The sequence below is a fragment of the Oryctolagus cuniculus genome, chromosome 17 (genome assembly GCF_964237555.1).
Source record: "Oryctolagus cuniculus chromosome 17, mOryCun1.1, whole genome shotgun sequence".
Taxonomy (NCBI): domain Eukaryota; kingdom Metazoa; phylum Chordata; class Mammalia; order Lagomorpha; family Leporidae; genus Oryctolagus; species Oryctolagus cuniculus.
Window position 1 is genome coordinate 2364231 of NC_091448.1, and position 26081 is coordinate 2390311.

Below are 26081 nucleotides of genomic sequence, written 5' to 3' on the forward strand. Positions count from 1 at the left end.
GACTTGGGACTTCTGCGGCTGTGGCAGGGTTGTGTCCTGGAAAAAGCATCTACAGGGACCTGTGTTGTGGCGCAGCCGGCTGAGGCATCCTGTATGAGCTCCTGGTGGAGCCCCGGCTGCTCCATTTCCCATCCGGCTTCCTGCTAATGCACCCGGGAAGGCAGTGGACGATGGCCCAAGCGCTTGGGCCCTGCACCCACGTGGGAGACCGGGATGGAATTCCTGGCTCCTGGTGTCAGCCAGGCCCAGCCCCAGCCGTTGTGGTCATCTGCGGAGTGAGCCAACGGATGGAAGGGCTCTCTCTGTCTCCCCCTCTCTGTCTGTAACTCTGCCTTTCAAACAAACAAATAAATCTCAGAAAAGAAAGAAAAAAGAAAAAAATGCACCTGTGTAGCGTGGGGAGCACCACAGCTGGCCCCGAGCACCGCGCGCACTTGAACACTCCGCTCGCCCACGGCCGAGCCAGATCACAGAGCAAAGCCCACCGTGCCCGGGGCACCGGGGGGAGCAGCCGCTCGCCGCCAGCCAGGGAGGAGACAGAGGAGACCCAAGGCAAAGCGCGGCCTCTGCTGAGTGCCGACTGGCTCCGCACCATCGCACGCCGGGGCCCTCTGCGCTTCGGGGTTTCCCTCGGTGCTGGTCACTCGCCTGGAGGGTACGGGTCAGGTTGCTGCTGCCACGGGGCGGGGGGCGCTCCCCGAGCAGGCTGCAGAGCCTCTCTGCTGTCCAGGGAATAACCCTCCATCCAGGCCCGGTTCTCAGCCGCCCTCTGCTGGACTGGGGCTCAGCGCTGCCGGCCGGCGTCCACACCTCCATGTCCCGCAGGAAGCGTGGCTGCGGTTGTCTGATCGGCTGCTCCGATTCTCCGGGATCGCACCTTCTGCGGCTGGCGCGGGTTCGGGAGCCTGTGCAGCGAGCGGTGCTCAGAGGCGGTCCCAGCCCCCAGCCACGTCCGCCTTTGTTCCGTTCCCAGTGCTCATCGCGATGGGCTGTTCCCAGTTCCTCCCTGGCTACCAATTTTAAAGAGAAGTTTCCAAGTCAGAGGTTTTAAAAGGCTGCCCCGGGGGCCGGCGCTGTGACGTATTGGCTGAGCCTCCGTCGCAGCGTGGGCATCCCACATGGGTGCTGGTTAGAGTCCTGGCTGCTCCTCTTCTGATCCAGCTTCCTGCCCACGCGCCTGGGGAAGCAGTGGATGACGGCCCAGGTGCTTGGACTCCCGCCCCCAGACCTGGCTCCTGGCTTTGCATCGGCGCAGCTCTGGCCATTGTGGCTATTTGGGGAGTGAACCAGTGAATGGAAGACCTCTCTCTCTCTCTCTCTCTCTCTCTCTCTCTCTCTGTAACTCTGCCTCTGAAATAAATAAAATCTTAAAAAAGAATTCACTCAGATGCACCCCCTGGTGCTCCGTGGACCTGCACCGTGTCCCTGGCAGCCTTTCTCAGCCAGAGCCCCAGGCCGCGGCTGCTGGGGTCCGGGGCATAGCCCCCCCACTCCCTACCTCAGACACACTGTAGGTGCGCACGCAGGGCATATGGGTGGGCCTGCTGTGTGCGAATCGGACGTGGTGCTGCCCTCCAGGGCTCTCCCAGAACCACGCAGGGCAGTGAAGCCCAAGGGCCTACACTTGGCCGTGTTTCTCCTCGGTGCTCACGGCTCGGCCAGGCAAGCGTCCCCGAACATCACCGGCACACACAGAACTGGCAAGAGCATGGACCACAGAGAAAGCAACCCCCCTCCCCCCGGGAGAACACATGTGGCCCAGCACAAGCAGGAGCGACAGGCGGTGCTGTCGGCACAGGGAGGCAGGTGAGCGGCAGGTGGGTCCCGCCGCTGAGGGGGAGGCCAGGCTAGAGGGACCGAGGGCGTCAGGGCTGTGGAGCAGGGCCGGGGAGGCTGAGCAGCTGTGGCTCTCGGTGACAAGGCGTTTATCTGGCGTTCAGCTCCAGGGCCGGGCGGCTTACCTGGAGTCCCACCGGCCAAGACAGGACAACCCAGACAGGCCCAAGGGCCAGAAATGAGAGGCGGGAAGCGAGTAAGAGGGCGGCAGCCACTTGTCTTGGACACTCTGCTCTCGCTCTGCAGGGCAGACAGCCGGCCGCTGGGCCCCTGCCCCCCACTGCACTCTCTCAATCCAGGGCGTGCGTGGCCTCTGCACCGCACAGCCCGGCAGCACAGTGGGAGCGAGGGGGGACCCACAGGGTCCTGCAGCCTGGCCACGGGCTCCTCATTTGTGTATATTTAAAGATGCATCTATTTATTTGACAGTAGTTAGAGAGGTCTTCCATCCACTGGTTCGCTCTCCAACAGCTGGGGCTGGGCCAGGCCAAAGCCAGGAGCCAGGAGCTCCATCCGGGTCCCCCACGTGGGTGGCAGGGGCCCAAGGACTGGACACCCCACTGTGCTCTCCCAGGCTGATGAGCATGGATTGGATCGGAAGCGGAGCAGCTTGGACGTGAACCAGCGCCACACGGGATGCTGGTGTTGCAGGTGGGGGGGGGTCTAACCCCCACACCCCTCCTCGTCTGTTTTTAGACTAGAAATAGCCCGGGCACCCCGTTTGTGCTGCTTCGCTCGCCTGGGAACCACAGCCGGCTGACCCCACCGCCCCCTGAGTCTCCAGGCCCAGGACCCCCTCCTCTTGTCCTTCACGCAAGAAGAGAGACCCTCTCAGCCCCCACAGCGGGCTCCCGTGCCCCAGGCTGGGGGGTGCTGGCAGTGGCCACACACACCATGGCTAAGCTCCTCTCCCACCGCCCCTGCTCTCCGGCCTGGGCATGACAACGCCTGTCTAGACCAAGGCCCTGGGTGATCAAGGCCTGGGGGCTTCCTTCTCTGCTGATGCCTAGAAAGGCCGGTGGGGGCGGGGGGGGGGCACACAGCCCTGCCCAGGGAGCTTGGAGGGAGGGGACTCACCTCCACTGCCCTGAGACCTCCTCCGGTTTCTAGGGACCCCCGGGGCGCAGGCCAGTGTCTGGGCAAGGGCCACCGCCGGCGTTGGCGGCCCCCAAGGCGACGCCGGGCTCCAGGGTCCTCCGGCGCGTCGCTCTCCCTTCGGCCCACCTGCCTCGCGGGGCTGGCGCCGGGGGCTGGGGGCCGCAGGAGGAGGCCTCACGGGGGCCGCGGCGCTACCCATCCCGCCGCCCTCCCCGGCCGCGCGACCGCCGAGCCCCCTCCCTCGCCGCGCGCCGCGCGCTCTGCCCGAGCCCCCGCCGCCGCCGCGTGCTCCCAGCTGCCTCCTCGCTCCAGCTCCAGCCGAGCGAGCCAGAGGAACGAGAGAGAGAGAGAGAGAGAGAGAGAGAGAGAGAGAGAGAGAGGAGGGAGAGAAGGGAGAGGGGGGAGAGAGACACACAGAGAGAGGAGGCGGCGAGGGTAGAGCGAGAGCGGAGCGCCGAGCCTGGGGGCTGCTCCGGGGCCGGCGGAACCTCCTCGGACAGCGGCCACGGCCCGGGCCCCAGCAGCTCGCGTGGTCGGAGGAGACGCGGCCGCCGCCGCCGCCCGAGCCCGGCCTCGCGCGCCCCTCGCCGCCGGCTCGCCGGTGCCCGTGCGGCCCCGGGACGCCGCAGCCCGCTCGGCGGCCGGGATGCAGCCGGGGCATGGCCGCCGGGCCCCCGTCACCTGCCGCGGGGACCGCTGAGCCCGTGAGTACCCCAGCCCGCGCCGCCCGCCTCGCCCTGCGGCGGTCATTACCACGGCCGGGAGCGGGTTGGGGGTGGGGGCACGGCCCGGGGAGGGGCGCCTGGGACCCCGCGGCGGGAGGCGGGGCTGGCGAGGGCGCTCGGGGAGGGGTGGCGCCCTCGGGGTCAGGGATCCCCTCGCGGGGTCGGGGTTCCCGTAGCTCCTCCGGGGACGGGGTCCGATCTGGTGAGTGGGAAGGCCCCGGGATCCGGCTCCTTGGAGACGCCGGGGAGTCCCGCGCGCTGCGTGGCCGTGGCGGCGGCGGCGGCGGCACAATGCCCGGCGCGGGGAACTCCCGGCGGGGGAGGCCGAGGCGGGCGGAGATCCCGGGGAGGCGGCCGGAGCCCGCGCGGGCGGCAGCGCGGGGGCCGGGACCCCGCAGTGGTGTCGCGTGCTTCCCGCGAGGCATCCAGGCCACAGACGCCCTGCGGGGCTCTTTGAGGGGAGGGCCGCTGGAGGGAGGGGTTGAAGACCCCAAGGAGTTGCTGGGAGGAAGGGGCTCCCACGCAGTGCCGGGGCGTGCGCGGGGCCCTCCCGGGGGCGCCCCCGGCCGTCTCGGAGCGTTGTTGGAGAGGCCCGGGAGGGAGCAGCGGCTGCTTCTTCGGAGCTTTGGCCGCCCCCAGGGAGGCCCAGCCCGGCCGGGGAAGCGGCGCCGGGTGGCCGGGCACAGCCCTGGCCCTAACTTTCTGCCCCTGTGGTCCGGGGAGGCGGCGAGGCTCGGCCCTCCGGAGAGGCCCACGGTCCTCTGGGGGCCCTGGGGCGCAGCCTCCCCACCCCGGGCGCGGAGCCCCGCAGCGACCCCGCCGCCCGAGGCTCGCCCCCAGTCGGTGTGGGGACGAGGGCGCGGCGTCCCGCATCGGGGCTCCGTCCGGTCTCGGAGCGGCCCTGGGATTCCGGGACTCACGTGGGGCGGGGGTGGGACGCGCACGGAGAGCACGGGCGGGGGTGGTGCGGGGAGATTCGCGGACGCCGCAGCTGCTTCCCCGGCCTTCCCAGCTTGGCGTGGGGGGCGGGGGGCTCGGTTGATTCTTCAACGGTCACTTTTTAGAGGGGCGCCGCGGTGGAGGCAGAGAGACAGGCACCGACGGGACCCAACGCCGGCCCAGGCCCTCCCTGCGCCGGCTCGCGGCGCGCGGGGTCGCTGGTGTCCTGCCGGCGGGGCTCGGGGGCGCTCTGGGCGCGCACCTGGAGCCCCCAGCGCCGCGCTCGGAGCAGGTAGGCGGCGCGCTGAGCGGGGCCGGGTCGCGGGGTCTTTCCTCCGGAGGCCGGCTTTGATTTTACTTGTCTGGAGAAAAAAAAAAAAAAAAACCAGCGAAGAAAGTGAGCGTTGCCGCGGAAGCTGCTGGTTACTGCGCAGCGCGGCGCGGCGCGGCGCGGCGCGGACGTCTTAATTAGGCTGCGCTGTTCGCGGGGGATATTCCACTAATTAAAACCAGACCCTCCAGGTGAGCGGAAATGGGGAGGCAGGGGGGAGAAAAGTTGTAGCGAAAGCGCCGCCTGACGCAAGCCGGGCGCGGGCGGCCGGGGGCGCCCCGAGGCCGCAGAGGGGCAGGGGGCGCCTCCCCGGGGTCCGGCCGAGCCCCGCGCACCCCCTCCCCGCCCGCGGCGGGCGAGGCACTCCCTTCTGCGGCGGGGACGAGGCTGCCACCCCCGCCCCTCCCCGGGGACCGGAGGCCTCCCTGCGTGGGCGCCCGGCTCGCCGCGCGCTCCTGGGAGCAGGCTTAACCCGTCTTCTGCCGGCCGGGAGCTCCAGGGACGACCCCGGCAGGGCGCCGGGACGGGTGAGGCGGGGTCGCCGGCGGGGCTGGGAGCGGGGCAGGCCCGCCGGGGTTCGCAGCTGTCGGGGAGGCGGCCGCGGGCTGAGGCCAGGGCTTGCGCGGGGCCCGGGGGCTGCTGGCGCCCAAGCCGCTGGCGTTCTCCGGAGTTGCCCAGTGCTAACAGCTGTACCGTCCGCCGTGGGACCGCTGTGACCCGCCCTCCGCAGGGGGCCTGCAGAGTCCGGTCCGCCCCGGGCGGTGGGTCGCCTGCAGGAGCTGGGGGTCCTCACTTCGCTGGGCCTTGGCCTCCAGCGCTCCCCGCCGGCCCAGTGAGCGCCGCTGGAGCCGCGGCGGGGCCCGGCGGATGGCGGACCCTCGGGCGGGGGCGGCAGCAGTCAGCCAGGGCTGGGGGCCGACCCCGGCGCCTCCCGCACGGTCCTGGGGCCGCTGGGGGCGCTGCGGGGGAGGAAGGCGAGGGCTCCCGGGGCGCCCTCCGCGCCAGGGAGGCCCAGGGCCAGCGGGAGGGGCAGGTGACCACTGCAAGGAGGCCTCCGGGGCAGGTTCCACGGTCTGGTCCCTGCGGCTCCCTCAGCCCTGAGCAGGGGTGAAGCGGCCGGATCTTTGCGCTCGCTGGTTCTGGGCGAGGGGGAAGCAGACAGTGGTGGGAGACAAGGCCATCCCTACCTGGCCATCCTGGCCACCTTGTTGGCTCTGTCTGCCGCTCCCTGCAGGCGGCTCTCCCGAGCCAGCACCCGCGCCCCCTCCAGCTCCTTTCCTGTGCTGGTACCGGGCAGAGGTGCCTCGTGCCCAAGGCCCCAGAGCCTGGTGGGTTTGCCCCTCCCCCTCTGCCTGCACCCAGCGGCCTTTGCCTCGTGCTTGTGGGATCAGGGGGATGTGCGTCTGGGGCGCCTGTCCCACCTGGAGTGCCAGGGGCGGTGCCTGGCGGGGCCGTGGGGACCGGGAGTGCCAGGCCGCGCTGCGGTGTGGGCCTTCCTCCTGGGCCCGCGATGCCCCTGCAGTGTCCGTGGGTGTCACTCGCGTTGTCTCCACCCTCCTGCCTGATGCTCTGTTATGAAAACAAATGGAACCTGACTCGCAGGTGACGTGGGCCAGGGAGTCTGTGTTTTCAAACGAGTGAAGGGGAAAGCCATGATGAACCCCCCCCCCCCGCAGCAGTGGTGCTCCTGGGGGCTGCCTCGCCCCAGTCCCCGCCTGCAGCTGGCCCTGGCCCTGCGGGGTCTCCCCACGTTCTCTCCCAGCGCCGCGGGGCTCTTCCCCGGCCCCCGAAACGCCCAGTCTGCCGCCGCCTCCTGGTGTTTGTGAACTTCTAGCTGCTGCAGCCCCCCGAGGCGCGTCCACCCGTGTCTCCTCCCCTCCCCGCCGTCTCCTCCACCTGATGAGAGGTGTGGGTGCCGAGTCTGTGGGCTCCTCCTGTGCGCCTTGGGGCCGGCTCTCGGAGCACCGTGGGGTGATGCGTGTAATGGGGGTGCAGTTGTGGGCTGGGGAGCCCCGTCACCCAGAACCACCCGGCTGGAAACAGACACCCGGGGCTCGCTGTGTCACACCTTCTGCGGCGCCTGGAAGCTAATGGAAGGATCAGGGCATGAGTCTGACTTTCTTGGAAAGCGTCTGCTCCGGCAGCCCGGGGCCCGCCCTGGCGTTTGGCGAAGTGCGGGGCAGGGGGAGCCGCCACGAGGGACGGCACTGAGCAGCCACTGAGCGCTCCCTGGTGTGGCTGTGTGAGCCGCAGCGGTGGCGGGCGTGGGGAGCAGAGAGCACAGGGTGAGTGCGGTGCTGGGAGCCAGAGCCCGGCTCTCGTCCTCGCCCTCCCCGGGAGGAGACCCCTCCTGGCTTTTCCCGTTCTCTGGATCCTGGAAGGCCAGTGGGGGAAGGTGGATCCCAACCTCCGCCTGCCCTGGAGTCCCTGCCAGGCCCCCTCCCACCCCGCCTTCCACTGAAACACTGGGAGTCGACGGTGACGTCAGAGGCTGTGAGGGGGGAGGCAGCCCCAGAACAGAAGCCGCGCCCCCTCCTGTGCAGCGTGGGTGGGGTTCTGGCTGAGCCCACGGAGGGCTGAGCCGTGACCGTGACCTCAGCCCACGCTGGGGGCTGCCTAGTGGGCGCTGTCTCGTCACCGCTCCGTATCTGTTGAGGCTTCGTCATTTAGGGCTGGCACACGCGACCCCAGCCGGAGAGTCACGTCCCCAGCTGGACACTGCCCATGGTGTTGTGTGCAGTGGCTGCTCTGAGCGCATCTCCCCAGGACTTGGGACGGGGGACAGACGCCGGGGAGGCGGCTGCTCTGTGCCCAGCCATGGGCGTCGTGTGCGGAGCTCTTGCCCAGCCGTCTGCTCCCTGCAGCAGGGTGGGCCGGGTCGGAGGGGCAGGTGGGCAGGGGAGACTGCCTTGGCCCCTCTAGAAAGCAGTCGGCTTGCAGGCCAGCGCTCTGCCTGTGCACGGACACCTGCGTCCCCACAGATCCTGCGGGGTTCCTCGCGTGTCTTCTCGGGGGCTGGGATGAGACCACGCGCGTGTCTTTTGTACCAGGCAAGGACGATCCTCTGTCCTCTGGGCCTTTAGTTCTCAATTCTCAAAGCAGACACAAAGCAGGCCAGCTGTCCAGGCTGGCTTCTGTCCCGTGGGGCTGCCGATACCGTTGTGGGGGTCGCGCACTGCCTAGACCTAGGGCACGGTCAGAGTTCCGCGCCCTGCTCACCAGCGCCTCTTTGTGATGCCAGTTGAGGTCGAGGGTTGGGCGTGGCCAGGGGGGGGCTCTCTGGGGTCTGGGTCCTTCTGCTCCCCACCCCATGGACGTCAGGCCAGAGGTCAGGTCTTGTGTTGTGTTTCAGGCTCGTGAGACCACAGAGAAGCGCTGTTCTTGGCGCTGGGGCTTTTTGTGTGAAGATGGAGACCTCAGTCGACGCCAAAGGACTGAGCTTACTTGTGTTAAAAAAAAAAGTTGGATGTGGGGGCCGGCGCTGTGGTTAAAGCCCAGCCTGTAGCGCCGGCATCCCCTATGTGCGCTGGTTTGAGTCCCGGCTGTTCCACTTCTGATCCAGCTCTCTGCTGTGGCCTGGGAAGGCAGTGGAGGACGGCCCAAGTGCTGGGGCTCCTGCACCCACGTGGGAGACCTGGATGGAGCTCCTGGCTTCAGCTTGGTCTAGCTCTGACCACTGGGGCCCTCTGGGGAGTGAACCAGTGGATGGAAGACCTCTCTCTCTCTCTCTCTCTCTAACTCTTTCAAATAAGTACCTCTTAAAAAATAAAGTTGGATACAATGTGGAGAAAGATGTAAAGGGTGCAGGCACTTGGGTGCCCTGAGAAGTGAATCCCACTAAACTTGAGGAGTTTCTCCTCCTCCCAGAACCAGAGCTTCCGCTGCTGGGTTCAGCTGAAGACGACTCCTGTCTTCTCTGGGACTGTCAAGGACTGGGGTCAGGGTGGCATCCGGGGCAGCATCCGGGGCAGACGGGCACCTCCCATCAGAGGGCCTGGGTTCGAGTCCCAGCCCTGCTCCTGCCTCCAGCTTCCTGCTGTGGCCTGAGGACTTGGGTCCCTGCACCCACGTGGGCGACCGCATGGAGTTCTGGGCTCCCGGCTTCTGCCTGCATGAGATCTGGCTGCCGTGGGACTTGAGTGAACCAGCAGATGGGCAGTCTCTCTCTCCCTCTCCCTCTCTCTCTCTCTCTCTCTTTCTCTCAATCTCTCTCTCCCTCCCTCTCTCCCTCCCCCCCTCCCTCCCTGAAATAAGAACAGCAGTGAATAAATATTTAAAGAGGGCTCCAGGGTCTGTGTGCGCACGCGTACTTCGGAAGGTTCATGGAATTACAACCCGTTTCTTTTGGTGCAGAGTGTCCTGAAATCCGCGCAGTTTCTCTGTGACACGGATTTTTCACAGGCCTCTCCCCTCGACATAGACTCACCTTTACCTTCTGAAGTAAGAGCCGGGCCAGCCCAGCCTCGTCCTCCTCACCCGACCCTGCCCGCCTTTTTTTTTTTTTTTTTTTGGCAGTAGCAAGAAGAGATTTTGAACCCTCTGTCTCAGCAAGGAGGCGTTCAGATGGCTTTTGAATAGTTGGCATGCTTGGAGCCGGCGCTGTGGCGTAGCGGGTAAAGCAGCCGCCTGCAGCACCGGCATCCCACATGGGCGCTGATTCTAGTCCCGGCTGCTCCACTTCCGACCCAGCTCTCTGCTGTGGCCTGGGAAAGCAGTGGAAGATGCCCAAGTGCTTGGGCCCCTGCACCAGCAGGCAAGACCCAGAGGAGGCTCCTGGCTTCGGATTGGCACAGCTCCGGCTGTTGCGGCCAATTGGGGAGTGAACCCACGGATGGAAGACCTCTCTCTCTCTCTCTCTCTGTAACTGTGACTTTCAAATACACAAATAAGTCTTTTAAAAAAATAGTTGGCGTGCAATCGCCATGCATTGTCTTTGTCCCTACGCCAGCCGTCACCTTGAGTTCAGAGAAGAAAGAACCGTCCGTCATGGTGGCAGCTGGTGCAGTGCATGGCGCCTGCTGGCCCCTGGGCACTGGGCCGACGCCCTCGGTGCCTTCCCTTGCGCTGGGAGGTCTGGTCTCAGCCGTCCTTCTCCGCGTGTCCCTGTGAGTACTGGGCTCCCTGGCGTCTCGGCCACCCCTCCATCCACAGTCATGGTAAGAAGCACCCCGCCATCACCCCCACAACGCAGGCATCTGGACACACGTTGAAATGGAGCCTGCTGCAGACCCGAGCTGTGTGTGAGTGCCCGGGAGGACCCAGCCTGTAGGTGCCAGTGGCGACGGCTTGAGGCCAGCTGGCCGCTGGTGGCTGCAGCAGGACACACTGTGGGCGAGGGGGTGCGGACTCCCGGCCACCTCACACGGCGCATGCAGCCGGGCTGTGGGGCTGCTCTGCGGATCGGCTCACAGATCTGCGTGTGGTAGGGACGCACGCTGGAGGTGTGGCCGTGAGCCTTCCCCTGTGCCTTCTGTCTGTCGCTAGAGTTAGGACGGCAGGTGCCGTACCGCGGGGGGCCTGGGTTCGGGCAGGTCTTGGGAGGGCAGGGGTGGGGCTGCGGGAGGACCCTCCTTGTCTTGGGCAGGATGTCCAGGGACCCACAGGGGACTGGGCCCTCTGTGCTTCTGCAAGGGGAGGGGCCTTGGACGATAGGTGATGGTGTCGGGGGCAAGGCCAGCTGGGTTTTCCACGATCGGGAGGGTCGGAGGAAGCGTTGAGCCCCGTGCTCGCAGCCGCCTTTCCCAACCCCGCTGGGCCTGTCCGCGGCCGCCCCCAGCTTCCCTCCCCGGCTGTGCGGCTCTGCCCAGCCCTGCCTCCGGAGTGGCGATGTTGTTGGTGTCAGTGCAAACCCTTTGGGATGAAGCGTTAAGCGGGTGCTGTCTTCCTGGCGTCCTGACTGCCCCCACCGACGGTACTGTCAGGCATGGCAGAGGGGCCCCGGCAGGCGAGGCGGGGGCGCCGGAGCCCGGAGGAGTTTCCTGCACAGGCTGGGCCGGAACGCGTGGCTCACCTCCCCTCTGCTGGGGACAGGACTCATGGCATTGCCGGGTGCCCCGTGAGGGTGCCGCCCTGGGGGGCGGGACCTCCGAGCCGAAGAGGCCGGAGACATGGAGGGCAGGGTGATCGTCGACCCCTGTGTGACCCCCGGCGACCTCAGCCGTGGGGGCTTTAGGGCCTTGGGGGGTCCCGATTGACGGGTTGACAGCTGGTGCCTCTCGGTGATGGTGGAGAAGTGGTTGATGGGGCACCTGGGATGCCCTGGTGGTGGTGTCAGCTTTTGGGGGTCCCTGCACACGGGCCCTCCTGGGAGCGTTGGGGGAGCACCGAGCGTCTGCATGGGACTCTGCCCTTGGGTCCCATGGGGACAGTGTCACAGCCACCGGCGTTTGCTGCTGGCTTGCCCACGCTCACACGCAACATGCTCGTGGCATGCGTGTTTCTGCCGCGGGGACTGAGCTCTTGCCGGAGAGCCGGCTCGTCGGGACACGGGGGTAATGGCAGTGGTGTTTCTGTGCCGAGGGGCAGCCCCGGCTCCCTTTAGACATGTCCACGAGTCGCCACGGGGACGGGCTGTGTCCCGACCTCTCTGCATCGTTCCACCGAAATCCCAAGGAGAAAACTCGCAGGAGCGGACCTGGAAGGCTTCGGCCCGAGGGTGGATCCTCAGGTGACGAGCGCAGGAAAACGAGGCAGCCTTCGGGCGATCGTGGGGACGGTGGGGGTCGCGTGCACTCAGATGGTGGAACGCACACCCGGGAGCCCGGGGCTGACTTCCAGGCCCAAGCCCCACGATGCAGCCTGCCCTGCGCCGTCACCGAGACACCGAGACCTACCCCAGGGGGCAGGCCCCGGCCCCCCGTCACCGAGACACATCCCGGGAGACAGGCCCTGGCCCCCGTCACTGAGACACACCTCGGGAGACAGGCCCTGGCCCCCTGTCACCGAGACACACTCAGGAGACAGGCCCTGGTCCCTCGTCACCGAGACATACCCCGGGAGACGGGCCCTGGCCCCCCGTCATCGAGACCCACCCCGGGAGACAGGCCCTGGCCCTCGTCACCGAGACACACCCCGGGAGACAGGTCCCGGCCCCCGTCACCGAGACACACCCTGGGAGACAGGCCCTGGCCCCCTGTCACCGAGACCCACCCCGGGAGACAGGCCCTGGCCCCCTGTCACTGAGACACACCTCGGGAGACAGGCCCTGGCCCCCGGCGGATGACGAGTGGGGACCAGGACGGCGCTCACCCCCCTCGTGGGCTCCCTCTGGCCGGGCCGCTTTGTCTGCCTGAGAACCGGGCCTGGGAGGCAGGTGCCTGCGGCTCCTCTGCGGCCTTCTGCCTCCCCCGCAGCGCCCGGGCTGGAGCAGCGTAAGCGGGGTGGGGGCTCTCCTCCCTGCTGGACCCCTCTGCTGTCTCTGTCCCCCTCCCCAGCCTGTCTCCGGCTCCCGCGCCCCCTCCCCGCCACCCCCTTCACCCTCAGAGCCGGGAAGCGGTGAGGGGCTGGCAGTCAAGCAGAGCTGGGCCCGGAGCAGCCAGGGGAAGATTTACGGCTCCTCCCTGCCCTGTCTGATGGACAATTAAAGCCGCGTCGTTAGGAGAGAGGACGGTGGGAATAAATCAGTCCCCTCCACTCAGGCGGCCGAGCCGGGCCGCTCCCCTCGGGTGCGGGCTTGAAGGTTCCAGGGTGGACTGCCAAGGCCTGGCTCACGTGAGCCCCGTGGGAGCCAGGGCCTGAAGACCCTGGGTGCCCCCCCACGATGGGGGGAGGGGCAGGGACTCTGCAGACGGCACATTTGCACGCGGTTTTGTCCCCTGGTCTGGAAGCCCTGGAGCCACAAAGCTGAATGTTTGAGGGTCAGAACGGAGACTCCATCCTGCACGCAGAGTGCATGCCTGCACATGCGTGTGTGCACGTGTTTGCACACTTGTGTGGCGCTTGCACAAATGCACACGTGTGAATCCTGTGCACATGTGTGTTGTATGTGAGCAGTGTGTTCCTGCGCAGCATGTACATGCATGTGTGCATGCAGTCCTGCTCATGCATGTGCACACGTGTGTCATGTGAGCGTGTGCACGCTCTCCTCTGAGACACTCCCAAGCTCTGCCTCTGGGACCCCGCGTGCCCCCGCCGGGAGCTGTTTCCCAGCGTGGCCAGGCCCTGGGGCCGCCCCCCACCTGCTGTCTGCACGTTGCCCCAGGACAGCGTGGCATCTGTGGGGCGGGAGGCTGGCACCGGCGGCCCCCCCACGGCCACTCGCCGAGCCTGCGGGGGACGCGACGTTCCTGCAAGCGCGCCGCGTCCCATGCGTCTGCCGCCTCCGCCGCCCCCACCCCTCGGGTCTGATTGCGGTGATGGGGATGGAGTGGTGCCACGTGAGGCGTGGGGCCGTGGCGGCAGCCGTCACTCAGCAGCCCGCACGCCGGGCGCGCGTGAGCTCCGATACTACAATTATGTGTGCCGAGGGCTGCGAGGGCCAGTTAGGATTTTTCTCCCTTTTGAAAAAAAATCTTTCCCTTGTCACAGCCATGCAGCGCGGCCTCCGCAGCTGTGACCGGGGCCTCGCTGGCCGCCAGGCGCTGCCCAGCCCTGCTGGCTCCCGTCAGCAGTGCCACAACACGCGAGCTGCAGACGGGCGGGTGGGCGGGCGCTGCCATTGTCCTGCTCCTGGGGGCTCTGCTGCCATCAGGGACTTAGCCACGGGACCCATGGAGGTGCGTGTTTGCACACCCGGGAACGCACTCGCCCCGTGAACACACGGGTGTACCGGCGCTTGCACAGCTGGCCGCAGGACAGCGGCTCCCTCCGCCTGCCCTGAGCCCCCGGGGCGGGGGTGGGGAGGGGTGCTGCTGTGGTGTTGTGGGGGATGAAGTCGTGCTGGCCACCATCACGGCACACACGCGTGGTGGCACTGGGAGGGGCTTAGCGTGTGTTGGAGAGGGAGTTCCCGCACCTGCCAGCTCTCGCGGGAGGGGCGCGTGGGGCGCTCTCTGGGGAAGGGGGCGTCCTGAGGGGCGCGGTGGGGCTCACAGGCAGGGCGAGAGCCTGGTCTGAAGACGGCGGTGGGGCGTGGGGCTCCACGGCCAAGGTGAGCCGGTGGCCTCCCCCGTGTGTGCAAAGGGAGGCAGGGCCCAAGCCACCAAGCGCCACGTGACAGCTCCACAAGTCGCAAACTTATTTTTTTTGTAAACTTCCCCAAAGTTGCCATGGTTACATCGAGGTCCTCGCGGTCCCTGGGTCTCTGTTGCGGTGCGTGGAGCCGCTTGGAGTAGGAGTGAAGATCCTCGGTGGCGGGGCTCCGTGTGCTCCCCTGTGCGGGAGTCGGCTGCATGCCGCTGCCGGAGGGGGGGCAGGGCCCGCCTCCCATGCCGACGCCGACCCTGCCCGCACCAAGGCCCCTGACGCGAACGGGGAGGGCCGTGGGGTTCGCCCCGTGCTGGCTGCTTGGCCGAGCGTCGTCTGTCCCTGACGGGCGGCCTCTCCCCTGTGCCGTGCCCCGGGGGCTCTTGGAGGTGGTTTTCTGCAGGGGGAATTTGGGGAGCATTGTGGCCGGGGGCTGGGCAACGACAGGATGAGGAGGGTATGAAGCCAGGGCAGGTCCCTCCTGGCTGCCGCCCCTGCACCCGGAGCAGGACCCTCGTGGAGGAGGGGCGTCCCCCCCCCGGCCCTGCCAGGCTCCATGGGGAGCCCTGGGGAGCCCGCAGTCCATCCCCTGTGGCCACACCACCCGCTCAGAGGAGCAGCCCAGGCCAGGGGCCGGCTGTTTGCCCCCCGCGAGGGTGGCCTGGTGGCTTCCTGTTCTTCCTTGGGATGGATGGTGTGGCCCGTGGTGTTCCCGTGGAAGGGGCCCCACGGCCCCAAGGGTGACTGCTCCCCGCTGGCCACAGTGTGAGGTCATCCTTCCTGCCCCCGCCCCTCCTCCGCCTGCACAGGGCATTCATTGGGGACTGTGGGTGCAGGAGCTGGGACCAGGTGGTCGCCCCGGGGGTGGGGACAGTGGCGACAGGTGAGGACTGGGCAAGGCCCTCTTTGTCTTAGTGTGTTTGGCTGTGTGTTTGCAGGCGGGTGGCACACGGGCTCCCTCTGGGCCTGCACTGTACATCTCTGGGGGCCGTTGCCAGCACCAGGGGGGCAGATGGGGGAGGGCAGGCCTGGCAGGTGTTTGCACCCCATCTCCCGCGCTTTCTGGGGGAGCTGACAGAGCTCCGAGGCCAGCGCCGGAACACTTAGCAAGGCGCTCTCCTCCCCTCCTCGGGGCTGGCCATCAGCGTTCACGGACATTCCAAGAGCGCCTCTGGCCCTCCCCTGGGTGGGCTTCCGTGCCCTGTTCCTTTCCTGCCTCCAGGGGTCCTGGAGCCGCCACTCGCCCTGCACCTGCCCATGGGAGGCTGTGGGGCTGCGGGGGGGGGGGGGCACGGGCCAGGGACCCTCTGCTGCAGGAGGGAAGTGGCTGCGGCTCCTCGCGGGGAGGAAGCAGGCCCTGATTCTCAGCCAGGTGGGTCCCGCGGGGTTTGCTGCACATCCTGCCCGAAGGCTCCCTTCCGCTCGTCCTGGGGGCCAGGCTTGGCCTGGACGCGGTGGTTGTCCCAGAGCCGGGTGGGCTGCCTGTGGGAGGGGCTCACGGGCTTCACGAGGCCCCCTTTCCCGGACTGAGAGGTGGAAGGGAGGGAGCTGAGGCACGAGGGAGGCTCTGGGTTGCTCCAGAAGGTGCCGGACTGTTCTGGAGGCTCTCCGGAGACTCCTGCGGGTGCCGGCTGCTGACTCCCGGGCCGCCTGCGACCTTCGGAGTCAGCGTGTGATTATCGATGCTCATGGGAAACGGACCGGGAGGATAATTCAAGATGGCAGACGGATCGATGTTATTTATATTTAGCCCGTGACTGTGCAGCGTGCTTCTCTGCTGGCAGACTGGCCCTCGGGGTCCTGCTTCATGCATCTGCTGCCCACCGGCAGAGGCCTGTGCCTTGCCCGCCCTCCCGGGGCACACAGGAGCCCGTGTGACCCGGCGGCCAGCGTGGAGGTGCCCGTGCCAGCCCTATCCTTCCCCGCTGCCCGGTCGGCACACCCTTCCCAGGGGCATCCCACGGCTGGTCTGGCCCTGGAGGAGGACGGTGGCCAGTCCACGTGTGGCAGGGCGTGGCAGGTAGAGTGGTCCGTCCACGTGGGGCTGCTGTGGCTGGGCAGTCGCCTCGGGGATGCGGAAGCGTGGGGACGCCGTGCGTGGTCTCGGCATCGTCTGCTCAGTGCGGAGCCCGGCACATGGTGGGGCTCACCTTGCGAGTTCCCGTCTGCCGACCCCACTCCCCAAATGCCTGTCGCAGCCAGGGCTGGACCGAGTCGAAGCCGGGAGCCTGGAGCTCATTCTGGGTCTCCCACGTGGGCGGCCGGGACCCAGGCACGTGAGCCATCCCCCGGGGCATCGCAGGGTGTGCGTTAGCAGGAAGCTCGAGGCTGGAGCCGGGGCTGGGAATCCCGCCTGTGCACTCTGGGAGGAGGTGCCGTCCTAGGGTGAGGACAGACGTCCGCCCCTGGCTGGCTGTCATGCTTAAGAGCTGGACTGGGGACCACACTGCCCGCCTGGAGGAGCTGTCCCCCCCGGGGCTGCAGTGAGCAGGAGGCACTGGCCTCGGGCTGTGCTCCCAGGGCCGGGCGGCACCTCTGCCTGCAGGGGGTGGGGGCGTCTCTGCATGGAGAGGGGCTGGTGGCAAGCAGAAGATGCACCAGAGTGTCGGGGTCTGGGGACCTGGGTGCCTGGGTGCCACTGGGTGGGTGGGGGCGGGGGTTTGGCTTCTGTCTCTGTCCCTGCTGCCCTGCACGATGTCCTCTTGACAGCGCCGTTTGCAGAACCTTCTAGAATGAAGGTCCTGGTTTGGACTTGCACCCTGTGGTCTTGAAGGCGCCTCCTGGCTTTGAGGAACCTTCAGGCACCGTCTCAGCCCTTAGCTCTGGACTTTGTGGAGGAGGGGAGGGCGGGACAAGCTCTCCCCTCCCTGGCGCGTGGCAGGTGCTCGGGCAACGCTGACCCGAGCGAGTGGACAGAGGCTGCTTGTTTTCCACCAGCAAGAACAACCGACAGAGGGAGCAGGGTGGGGGCCGGCGGTGAGGGGTGGACCGAGCCTCCGCCCACGCACCTGCCCCCCGCGGGCGGGCTCTGGTTCCTGTCCTGGGGCCCGGTGGCTCCTGGGCTTCCAATTTCCTCTCCTGGCCCTCAGGCCCGGGACAGGCTGTGAGGGGAACGGGCGTGGGGCCAGAGCACACGGCGGCGCCTGAGCCGGTGCCAGGGTGGCCGTCGGTAGCCTCGCCTCCTCTTCCTCCTCCTGCCGTTTTGCGGTCAAGGCGTGGAGAGGGAGACGGGTGTCTGCGGGAGACGTAGTCGCGTCCGGGAGGGCCCCTGTGCCTCCCGGGAAGGAGGTGGTTTTAGAATTCCATGGAATGAAGAGGGGGGTTCCACACTGCAGCTGCGCGCTCCCAGCCCCTCGCAGCCCCTCGCCGCCTGCCTGAGCGGGATTTTCTGGTGCTGGTGGGGCGGAGTGACCGGGCTCCGGTGGGGAGAGGGCTTATTAAAAGTAGGCCTAACGGCCCTAAAAAGCAACCTTGCAAGATTGAGGCCACGGAGGGATCGTGCGTTCTCAGCCCAGACCTCACGTAAGCATCGGAATAAAAGCCTGACACGCGTGTGCGGGTGTGCACACGTGCAGGGAGCCTCAGGAAACGAGGCGTTCGGTGCAGAGCGACCGGGCAGAACCGGAGCTGCCCGGGAGTGAGGGGTGCAGGGGAGGGGTCCCGCCCGGGGGAAGGGTCCCCGGGGGGGTCCCCGCCTTCCTCCTCTCTGCCCACCCACCTCTGTCCCGAGGGCTGTGACTGCTGCGGCCCCTGGCAGCCGCGTGGGAGCTGCCGTTGCAGACCCGGGGGTGAGGCCGGGCCCTCCCTGCCACCCCAGAGGTCAGGCTGCCGTGGAGGCTGTGGTTTGGGGTCCCGGGGCAGGGGTGCACGTGGGCAGGGAGCAGCTGCCGGGCCATGTCATGGGGGTCAGGTGTGGGGCAGCCAGGGTCACTTCCTGGGGTCACTGCTGCGTCCTGACCGGGCTCAGGGCAGGAGTTTGTGTTCTCCAGAAACACAGCAGCCTTAGGGCCTGCAGGGGCCGCTTGGGAGAGCATGTCTCAGAGACAGGCCTGGGGCCCTGAGTCCCACGGGGGAGACGGGGGCTTGCTTGAGAGTGGGAGAGGGCAGGGGAGGGGTGATGCACCCCTGGCAGCCAGTCCCACCCCCACCCTGCCTGCCGGCCTTCAGGGGACAAAGGACAGTCTGTGTGTTTCCAGGAGCGTCCCCATGGAGTGGCCCCGTTGCCCACAGAGTGCCGAGTTGAATTACTGTGTAAGTGTACAACACAGGTCACCACATGCTCTCTGTGTCCATGTGCACCTACACGCACATGCATACACCACACTCACATCAGACAGCAACGCTGTATACATGTGCACAGAGCACCACGCCCACACGCGCGTGCACACACCACACACACACCGACATACAATGCACACAAGCCCAGATGCACACATCAGACAGTGCACAACACACAGGCACAGGTGCACACATGAGGTACACAGTACACACGCACACCCATGTGAACACCCATGCACGTGGCTGTTCTCCACGCCTGTGTCAGGCTCCTGGGCTCTCACGCCAGCTTCCTGGAGTTGTTCCCCCACTGCTGTCCCCGCTGTGTGTTCGGGGGCTCTGAGGAGGGAGCAGGGGCCCCGTGGGAAGCTCCTGTGTCCCCGCTGTGTGTTCGGGGGCTCTGAGGAGGGAGCAGGGGCCCCGTGGGAAGCTCCTGTGTGGACTGAACTCCTGAGCGGCCGCAGGACAGCAGAACCCCGGAGCGGGGGCGGGCACAGGCAGGGGGACGCCACCTGCCTTCTTCCCGGGGCCTGTGCGGCAGTGCCCGCCTTTCCTCGCTCGGGGCCGTGCCTGGCGCGCAGTAGGTGCTCACCAAGTATTTGTGGACGAAGAGTCTGACGCCGTCCTTTCTCAGGGTGGGCGGGGCCCGGCGGGGCTCTGATTCTGGAGCTGGGATTGGTCGTGGGTGGGGTCCCCGGGATCTCCAGAACTGGGTGGTTTTGGAGGCCACAGCCGCCCTGCACTGTGGGGCTGCGGGCTGCCAGGCTCAGGGTCTGTCCGGGGTCTTTGCTCACCGGGGACCCTGTGCCCCCATCCCAGCCAGTCCCCTGCATTCCTCATTTCTGGAACATAGAGCCACGGAAGGCTCCCAGGGGCCTCACAGGCGGAGGGTACCGTCCAGTGTCAGGCCGGCCACTTGCAGGCAGGAAGGGCCTTTCTCCAACCATCAGGTGCCGTTTGTCCTCCTGGCCCTGCATGAACTGGCATGGCGCAGGTGAGACAGGTGGACAGGCCCTGGCCCTGCCCCGCCTTCAGTGTGTCCTGGTGGAAATGACCTTTGCCGCCATCCTTGGCCTTGAGCCTTCTTTCCTGGAGGAGCCGTCTCCTGGCTGGCCGAGCTGGGATGCCCTGGGCAGGCCAGGCCCCTGGACCTCTGGCCCCACTGAAACAAAGACAGAGCAGCCCGAGCTCGGTGCGTTTCGGGAAGCCTGTGTGTGTGGGAGCGCAGTCCCCGGTGCTGCTCGCTCTTCATCGGCCTCCTAAGCAAAGCAGGCCGAGGCTCGGCCATTCCAGGCGTCCCGGGGAGAGCCCTGGGGCCGCCCCTCCGCCCCAGTGCTGCCCTCACAGCGCGGCGAGGGACAAGCTCCAGAAGCCCTGACTGCCGGCTACAGCGCAGTCTCGGATGGCATCCGTCACGGTCGCCTGGCACGCCGGGGCCAACCTGGAGGAGACGGGCAGGGTCAAGGGGTGGGCGTGGCCTGTGGGGGCCAGGAGGGCAGCACGGGGGCAGACAGCCCGCACTCGGCATGTCCCCCGCGGGGGTCCTGCTGGCCTCCAGGAAGTGCCTGGACAGAGCCTTCGCCTTCATACCTCCCTCCTCCTCCTCCCGTTTATCTGAGGGCTGCATCTTGCTTTGCACAAACCTCTCACCCTTCCCACTCCTCCGAGTCACGCACTGGGGGCCAGTGCTGAGCCCACGGCCCTGCCCCGGGCACCGGGCCTCACAAGGCTGCCCGGCGTGGGCAGCTGTCCCTGCCGCCTCACCTGGGAACCCCCGGAGGGACCCCTGGCTGCTTCCCGTGGGGCTGGGATGGGTGTGTGCAGCCCCCAGGCCTCCATGGAGCCTGGAGCAGCCAGGGTCGCCCGCGTGCGTGGCGGGGACCCGCGTACTTGGGCCGTTGCTGCTGCCTCCCAGGGTGCGGGTTAGCAGGAAGCTGGACTCGAGCAGAACTGGGACGGGGACCCAGGCACTCGGATGCGGGACTCAGTGTCCCAGTCTGTGTCTTTTTTAAAATAAAGACTTGTTTTTTACTTATTTGGAAGTCAGAGTTACAGAGAGTTAGGCAGGAAAGATAGCGCTCCACCGTCTGCTGGTTCACGCTCCAGGTTCCTGCAGCAGCCAGCACTGGGCCAGACCAAGGCCAGGAGCCGGGCGCTTCCTCCTGGACTCCCCCATGGGTGCAGGGGCCCGAGCGCTTGGCCCATCTTCTGCTGCTTTCCCAGGTGCATTAGCAGGGGGCTGGATCGGAAGTGGAGCAGCCGGGACTCGAGCCAGCACCCACGTGGGATGCCCGCATTGTGGGCAGGGGCCTTTGCCTGTTAAGCCATAGCACTGCCCCGCCAAGCCGTGTCTTAACCGTTGTACGGAGCGCCTGCCCGGGCCCTGTGCCTTTCTTGGGAGAGAAATAGCAGTGATGGGGAGGGGTGGGCCTGGGGCCAACAGATGGAGCAGGAAGCTGGCGTGCAGGTCCCTTCCTGGTCCAGGGGTGGGACGGTCGGTGACTCCGTCCACTACGGCAGAGGACAAGCTCCAAGACCCCCGGGGCACGCTGGAAACCGCAGGTGGCGCCGAATCCTGTCTTCCACGCCTCTGCCTCTGCAGGCCCACGATAGATAAAGTGCGGTTTTAGACCAGGCACTGTAAGATGTTAACAATGCTGACGGCACAGAGTGGCCACAGCAGCGTCCTACAGTGGAGCCGCTCGCGTGCGGCCGGGGGCTGGGGAGCCACGGCCGTCCGTCTGGCACCCGAGCCGGCGGCCACCGTGGAGCGGACAGTGTGCATGCGCACGGGCCTGACACCCGCCTGGGGAGCTCCTGGTGGCTGGGGAAGGCCAGCGATCGTGGCTCAGGAGCTCTGTGTGTGTCTGGGGTTGTGCGCGGGTGCTGAAGGGGGGCCGTGGTGATGAGGGTGGTCATCGTGCTGTTACCTTCCTGGGTGGGGGGGACACGGCTCTGTGCTGGGCGCCTGGAGTGGTCTGAGAAGGCCGGGCACAAAGCTGCCCTGGGGACCCTTCCATCCTGGCCGCGGGCAGGGTGCGTGTGGGGTGAGTACCCGGGCGGGGGCAGTGAGCTGAGGTCCTGCACCTGACCGGGTACCCGTGGGAAGCCCCTCGTTAGGGAACAAGACAGCTCCAGAGCAGAGCCAACGCCGCTCCTTCCCCACCCAGAACCCCCACTCCTGCCCCCAGCCCCAGCACACGTCCCTCCCACCTCTCGGCTCTGCATGTCCTCCGTCCCGCAGCCTGAGCGGGGGTGCATGGGTCCCCTGGCCAAGCAGGTTTGCCCTTGGCCCCTTCTGGGCTCCCTGGGTGCCTGCGGGGGAGACCCCTGGCCGCCTGCTGCTCTGGGCAGGGCCCCGGGCTTTGCAGATGATGCTGGCACCCTCCTGGCTCTGCTGCCCCCTCCCGCTCTGCTGAGCCGGGCTCCACGTGGCGGGTGAAGCAGCGGGAGATGTGGTCTCCACTCCTGCCGGCGCCTCCTGTCCAGGTGAGGGTCTCAGGGCCTGGCTGCCGCTGCCCAGCTGTCAATCATGCCACCTTGGTTCTTTGGAGCCTTGCCCGTGGCACACAGACGCCGCTGCTGGCCTGAGACCTCCCATAGTCTGAGGCCCACCCGTGGCCCCGAGCGGCCCAGGACTGTCACACGGCCCTGTGCCCCCCCGCCCCCGTCTGCTGGGTCTCGGCACTGGGAGGGCAGCAGGGGCGGGGTGCAGGGTCTCTGGTGTCCCCCGACTCCGGCCGCAGACCGGCTGGGCCTGACCCGTGGCTCAGTCTGTTTCAGGCCTGCGCTGCTCAGTCCCAGGACCCACCCTGGTCCCTTCCTGCCGTCTGCCAGGTCGCTGGGGCCGGTGAAAGGTCAGGGCCGTCCACAGCGTCTGCGCCCCGAGTCACTGGTGGCGGTGCCCCCACTTTACCGTGAGGGTCCCGGCCCCCACTGCCTCCGAGCACACGGGCAGGGCTGGCTTGGCGACGCGTCTGATGTAGGCTGGGGTCTGTTGTCCCTGACGAACCCTTCAGCTCAGACCCGGGAAGCCCTGCCCAGGAGGGGGTCACTGGACGGCCGTGTGCCCCCCCCGGTCCCTGGTGTGGGAGGCCGAGCAGGATGAGGCCTCTGGGAGCGTCCAGCCGCATTCCACGTGGAGTCGCTGGGGTGGGCGCGGCTGGAGACTCGGGACCCCAGGGACGGCTTCCTGCACCCTTGAAATGCGAACGCTCTTCCTCCCGGGCCCAAGTCAGGAGAACGGGGGTGCTGGAGGGCGGACGTGAGGCCTGGCGTGCGTGTGCACTCACACACACGTGTATACATCTGCACACATGCAAAACAGTGCACACACGTGCAGTGTACACACATGCACACATGTGCGCACCCACAACGGACACACAAACAGTACACATACATGCACACACACATGCACACACACAATGGACACATGCAGATTGCACACACATGTACACAATGCACACTCACAGTGGACACATGCAGACAATGCACACACGTTACACACATGCACACGATTTCAAACAACACCTGCACACAATACACACAGACAATGCACACACATGTAGACAAGTAACAGGTGCGAACATTGTACAGTGTGTACGTGGTCACACAATGCACACATGTACACATGTGTACACACAATGCACACACACACAGAGGCACGGGCCTGTGCCCCGAGAGGCGGCTCTCCAGTGTGCCCTTGGCTTCCTGGCAGCGTCTCTGGAAACCGGGCCAGCTCCCTCCAGGCCCAGCTTCCGAATGACTTGGAACAGGGAGCGGTGTCCCCTGCCAGGTCCAGCAGGTGGCCCCGGGCTGTGTGGGCACAGGACAGCCCTTCTGCCTCCCCTGAAGGCAGGAAGCAGAGTAAATCCTGCCCGTACTTGGCAGGGGGGGCAAGGCATCTGCCGCCGCCCTGGGGAGGTGCCCGGCCTTCCTCCCAGAGCCGATTTCTCACCTTGGCGCACACGTGGAGGCCGCGGGCGACGGGAGACTCCGAGGGTCCCTCGCTTGGTTCAGCTCTGCCAGAGGCTGGTGCCTGTGTCTGGAGCACCTGTCAGCACGCCTGTGCTGGGGTCAGCCGCCGGGTGGCTGGAGCCAGGCTCAGGGCAAGCCTTGGAGTGAGCAGGAGCTGTGCCCCTCTGTGCTGCGTGGCCCCCAGGGCCTCCCAGGCGGACACCGGCGGTCAGTGGTCCCTGCCAGCCCCAGGGACGGCTTTGTTGAAAGCGAAGCCTCTGTCATGGCGGGGGGCCTCTCTGGTTGATGACCCAAGTCCTTGGTGCACAGCTGGAGTCCCGGCTGTCACTTCCAGGCAGAAGGTGAGGGTGGGGCTTGCTGCCCGGTCCCGCTTGGTCATGGCCTTGGGGAATGTTCCGGAGGGGACACGATGTCTCCCAGCGGGGGAGCAGGGGACGCTTGAGTAGCCAAGGGATGAGGAGGCGGCAGGAGAGGTGCTGGGGCCGGGGCGGTCACAGAGGCCAGGGCTGGGATGCTGGGCACAGCCAAGCGCTTGGCCATGGGCCTTTGAGGGTGCAGGGCCAGGCTGCCTCACGTGGGCGGGGTGGGGGAGAGTGACCAGCGGCCCCACCATCTTCCGCTTCCTGTCCCGGAGGCGGGACCACGATGGCACCGCAGCCGGCTGCCCAGGCTCCTGACCTCTGCGTCTCAGGGAAGCAGAGCAGCCCCAGTGCCCCTGCCTCCTCCCCCTTGGTCACCTCCTGACCTCCATGGGCCTCGTCCTGGGGACGTGGTCTCTGTGACAGCGTTCCTGAGCCTCTTGGGGAAGCTGGCGGCGGGTCAGGCACCCCCTCCTATGCGTGCTTCGCCGTAGGAGCCATAGCTGAATGTTGTGTGTGTGTGTGTGTGTGTGTGTGTGTGTGTGTCTAAAGCCAGCTCAGGCACCGTGGGCTGCCCGGGAGAACAGAGGCAGGGAGCTGTGAGGGGTCTGTGGCTGCCCCCTGTGGCAGAGCCAGACGTGTCCCCCACTGGGCATGGGAGACCACAGGCTGGGGCGGAGGAAGGACTCAGGACCAAGGCCGGCCCTGCTGGGGGAGGAACGAGGGACGGTGCCAGGGAGCACCAAGGGCCGCGTGGCCCTGCACCCGCGCGGGGCTGCTGCAGACCAGTGCTGCGGGGAATGGGAGCTGCCGGGAAACCTGCGGCCGGCGCCACCGTAGCTGCGTGGAGACGGCGTGGGCAGCGGGCAGAGGCCCCGTGCCGGGATCCATGGTGAATCCTTGCGGCTCCAAGCCCACACCAAGCAGGCCACGCCGGCTCCCTGTGCCTCTGGCTCCCTGCAGGGGCTGCGCCTACTGCTACATCTTTACCTAACCCGGGGGTGCAGGTGACTTCCGGATGCGGCTTGGGTGGGATGTGGCCGGTCCTCCAGCCTCCAGGGGAGGTCCGAGCCCACCTACACGGCGAGCGCAAGGGGACACACCCCACAGCCATGCCCTCCGAAGCGAGGGCCGCCGTGGCCACGCCGAGGGGGACCCAGAGACCACCTGCCCCAGGGGTCCTCCGGCCACGGGAGCGGCACCGTGCTGCGTCCCTCCTCGGCCGTGGCCTGTTTTGCATTCCTGCTGGGCTGAGGGGTTGTGCTTGGAGCTCCCCTGAGCTGGGGCAGCTGCCGTGCCTCTGCCTCCTCTCAGCTTTGTGCTCTCCCGGAAACCCGCCACGAGCGAGGGGAGCCCGGCGGGCAGCCCCCTCCCCCGAGCCAGCGCAGGTCCGGCAAGCGAGGGGGCTCGGGGGCCCGGTGGAGGGGCAGCAGGCACGGCCGCTCACGCGGGGTCTGCACGGGGCCCTGGCCTGGCACGGGTCGGAGCTGCGTCACCAGGGGCGCGTCAGCCCGGTGGGCGGGTGCTCGCCGCGCTGGCCCCGCCCCCCCCTTGGGTTCTCCAGCTGTTGGTGCTGCAGCCGATTCTGAATCGGGGGGAAGTGGGCCCAGAGGCGCCAGTGTGCGGCCCCGGGGTCCTGCCCGGCAGAGCTCGTGCCCGCCGCCTCGTGACCGTACTCGGCTCTCCCGCAGAAACCCGTGCAAGCGGCTGCGGCACTGGCGCTCGGGGCCTTGTCCCCCAGAGGGGTCATTCAATGGCTTTTGACAAACGTGTTAATAACTCAGAGACGTCTCCCAGCCGTGAAGAGTCCGCCCCGGCCTCCCTCTCGGGCGTGGCCTCCGTGCCCTGTTGGGGCCCCCGAGCCCCCCGGTGGCCCCACACCCCCCAGGGCCCTGCCCTGGCCCAGCCGGAACTGTCGGGAAAGCGAATTTCCCCGGAGCTGGCATCTGGGGCAGGCGGACATCCTGTGCTCTAGCCGCGTCCAGCCTCACCAAGGGTCGGCTTCGAGGGGGAGGCTGGGATGGGTCCAGCCCGGGGACCGCTCCCGCCGTGTCGCGTGGCCCGGCGTGCTGGCCGTCATCTCCAGGGGCCGGCCGTCGTGCGGATGAGAGGCGGGCGCTACGCTGCGCCGTGCCGCGGCCCTGGGGGAGGGGCTGGGAGGTGCCTGGGCCAGGGCCGTGCGTCTGTGCCAGTGTTCTCTGCAGGGACGGAGCCGAGAGGTCACCTCCGCTTCTCCATTTTTTTATTTTTTAAGATTTAGGTGAGTTACAGAGAGAGGGAGAGACAGAGAAAGAGTGTCCATTCTCTGGTCCACTCCCCAGATGGCCGCGGGGCCTGGGCCAGGCTGAAGCCAGGAGCCTAGAGCTCCACCCGGTCTCCCACGTGGGTGCAGGGGCCCAGGCCACAGCAGGGAGCTGG

The 26081-nt window shown here is 67.4% G+C and overlaps 1 protein-coding gene across 11 annotated transcripts in view; it reads left to right on the plus strand.

Annotated features, from left to right (window-relative positions):
- Positions 1-3290: 3290 nt before the first annotated feature.
- Positions 3291-26081, plus strand: part of RBFOX3 (RNA binding fox-1 homolog 3) — a 327226-nt gene continuing 304435 nt past the window's right edge. The window contains exon 1 of one of the 11 annotated variants that reach the window (XM_070060201.1): positions 3291-3638. The gene's annotated coding sequence lies outside the window, so the exon portion shown is untranslated. Of the gene's footprint in view, positions 3639-4614; positions 4891-4991; positions 5121-5230; positions 5457-26081 lie in introns of those variants that run through there. The other 10 variants (XM_070060198.1, XM_070060194.1, XM_070060193.1 and 7 more) reach the window with 10 other exon arrangements.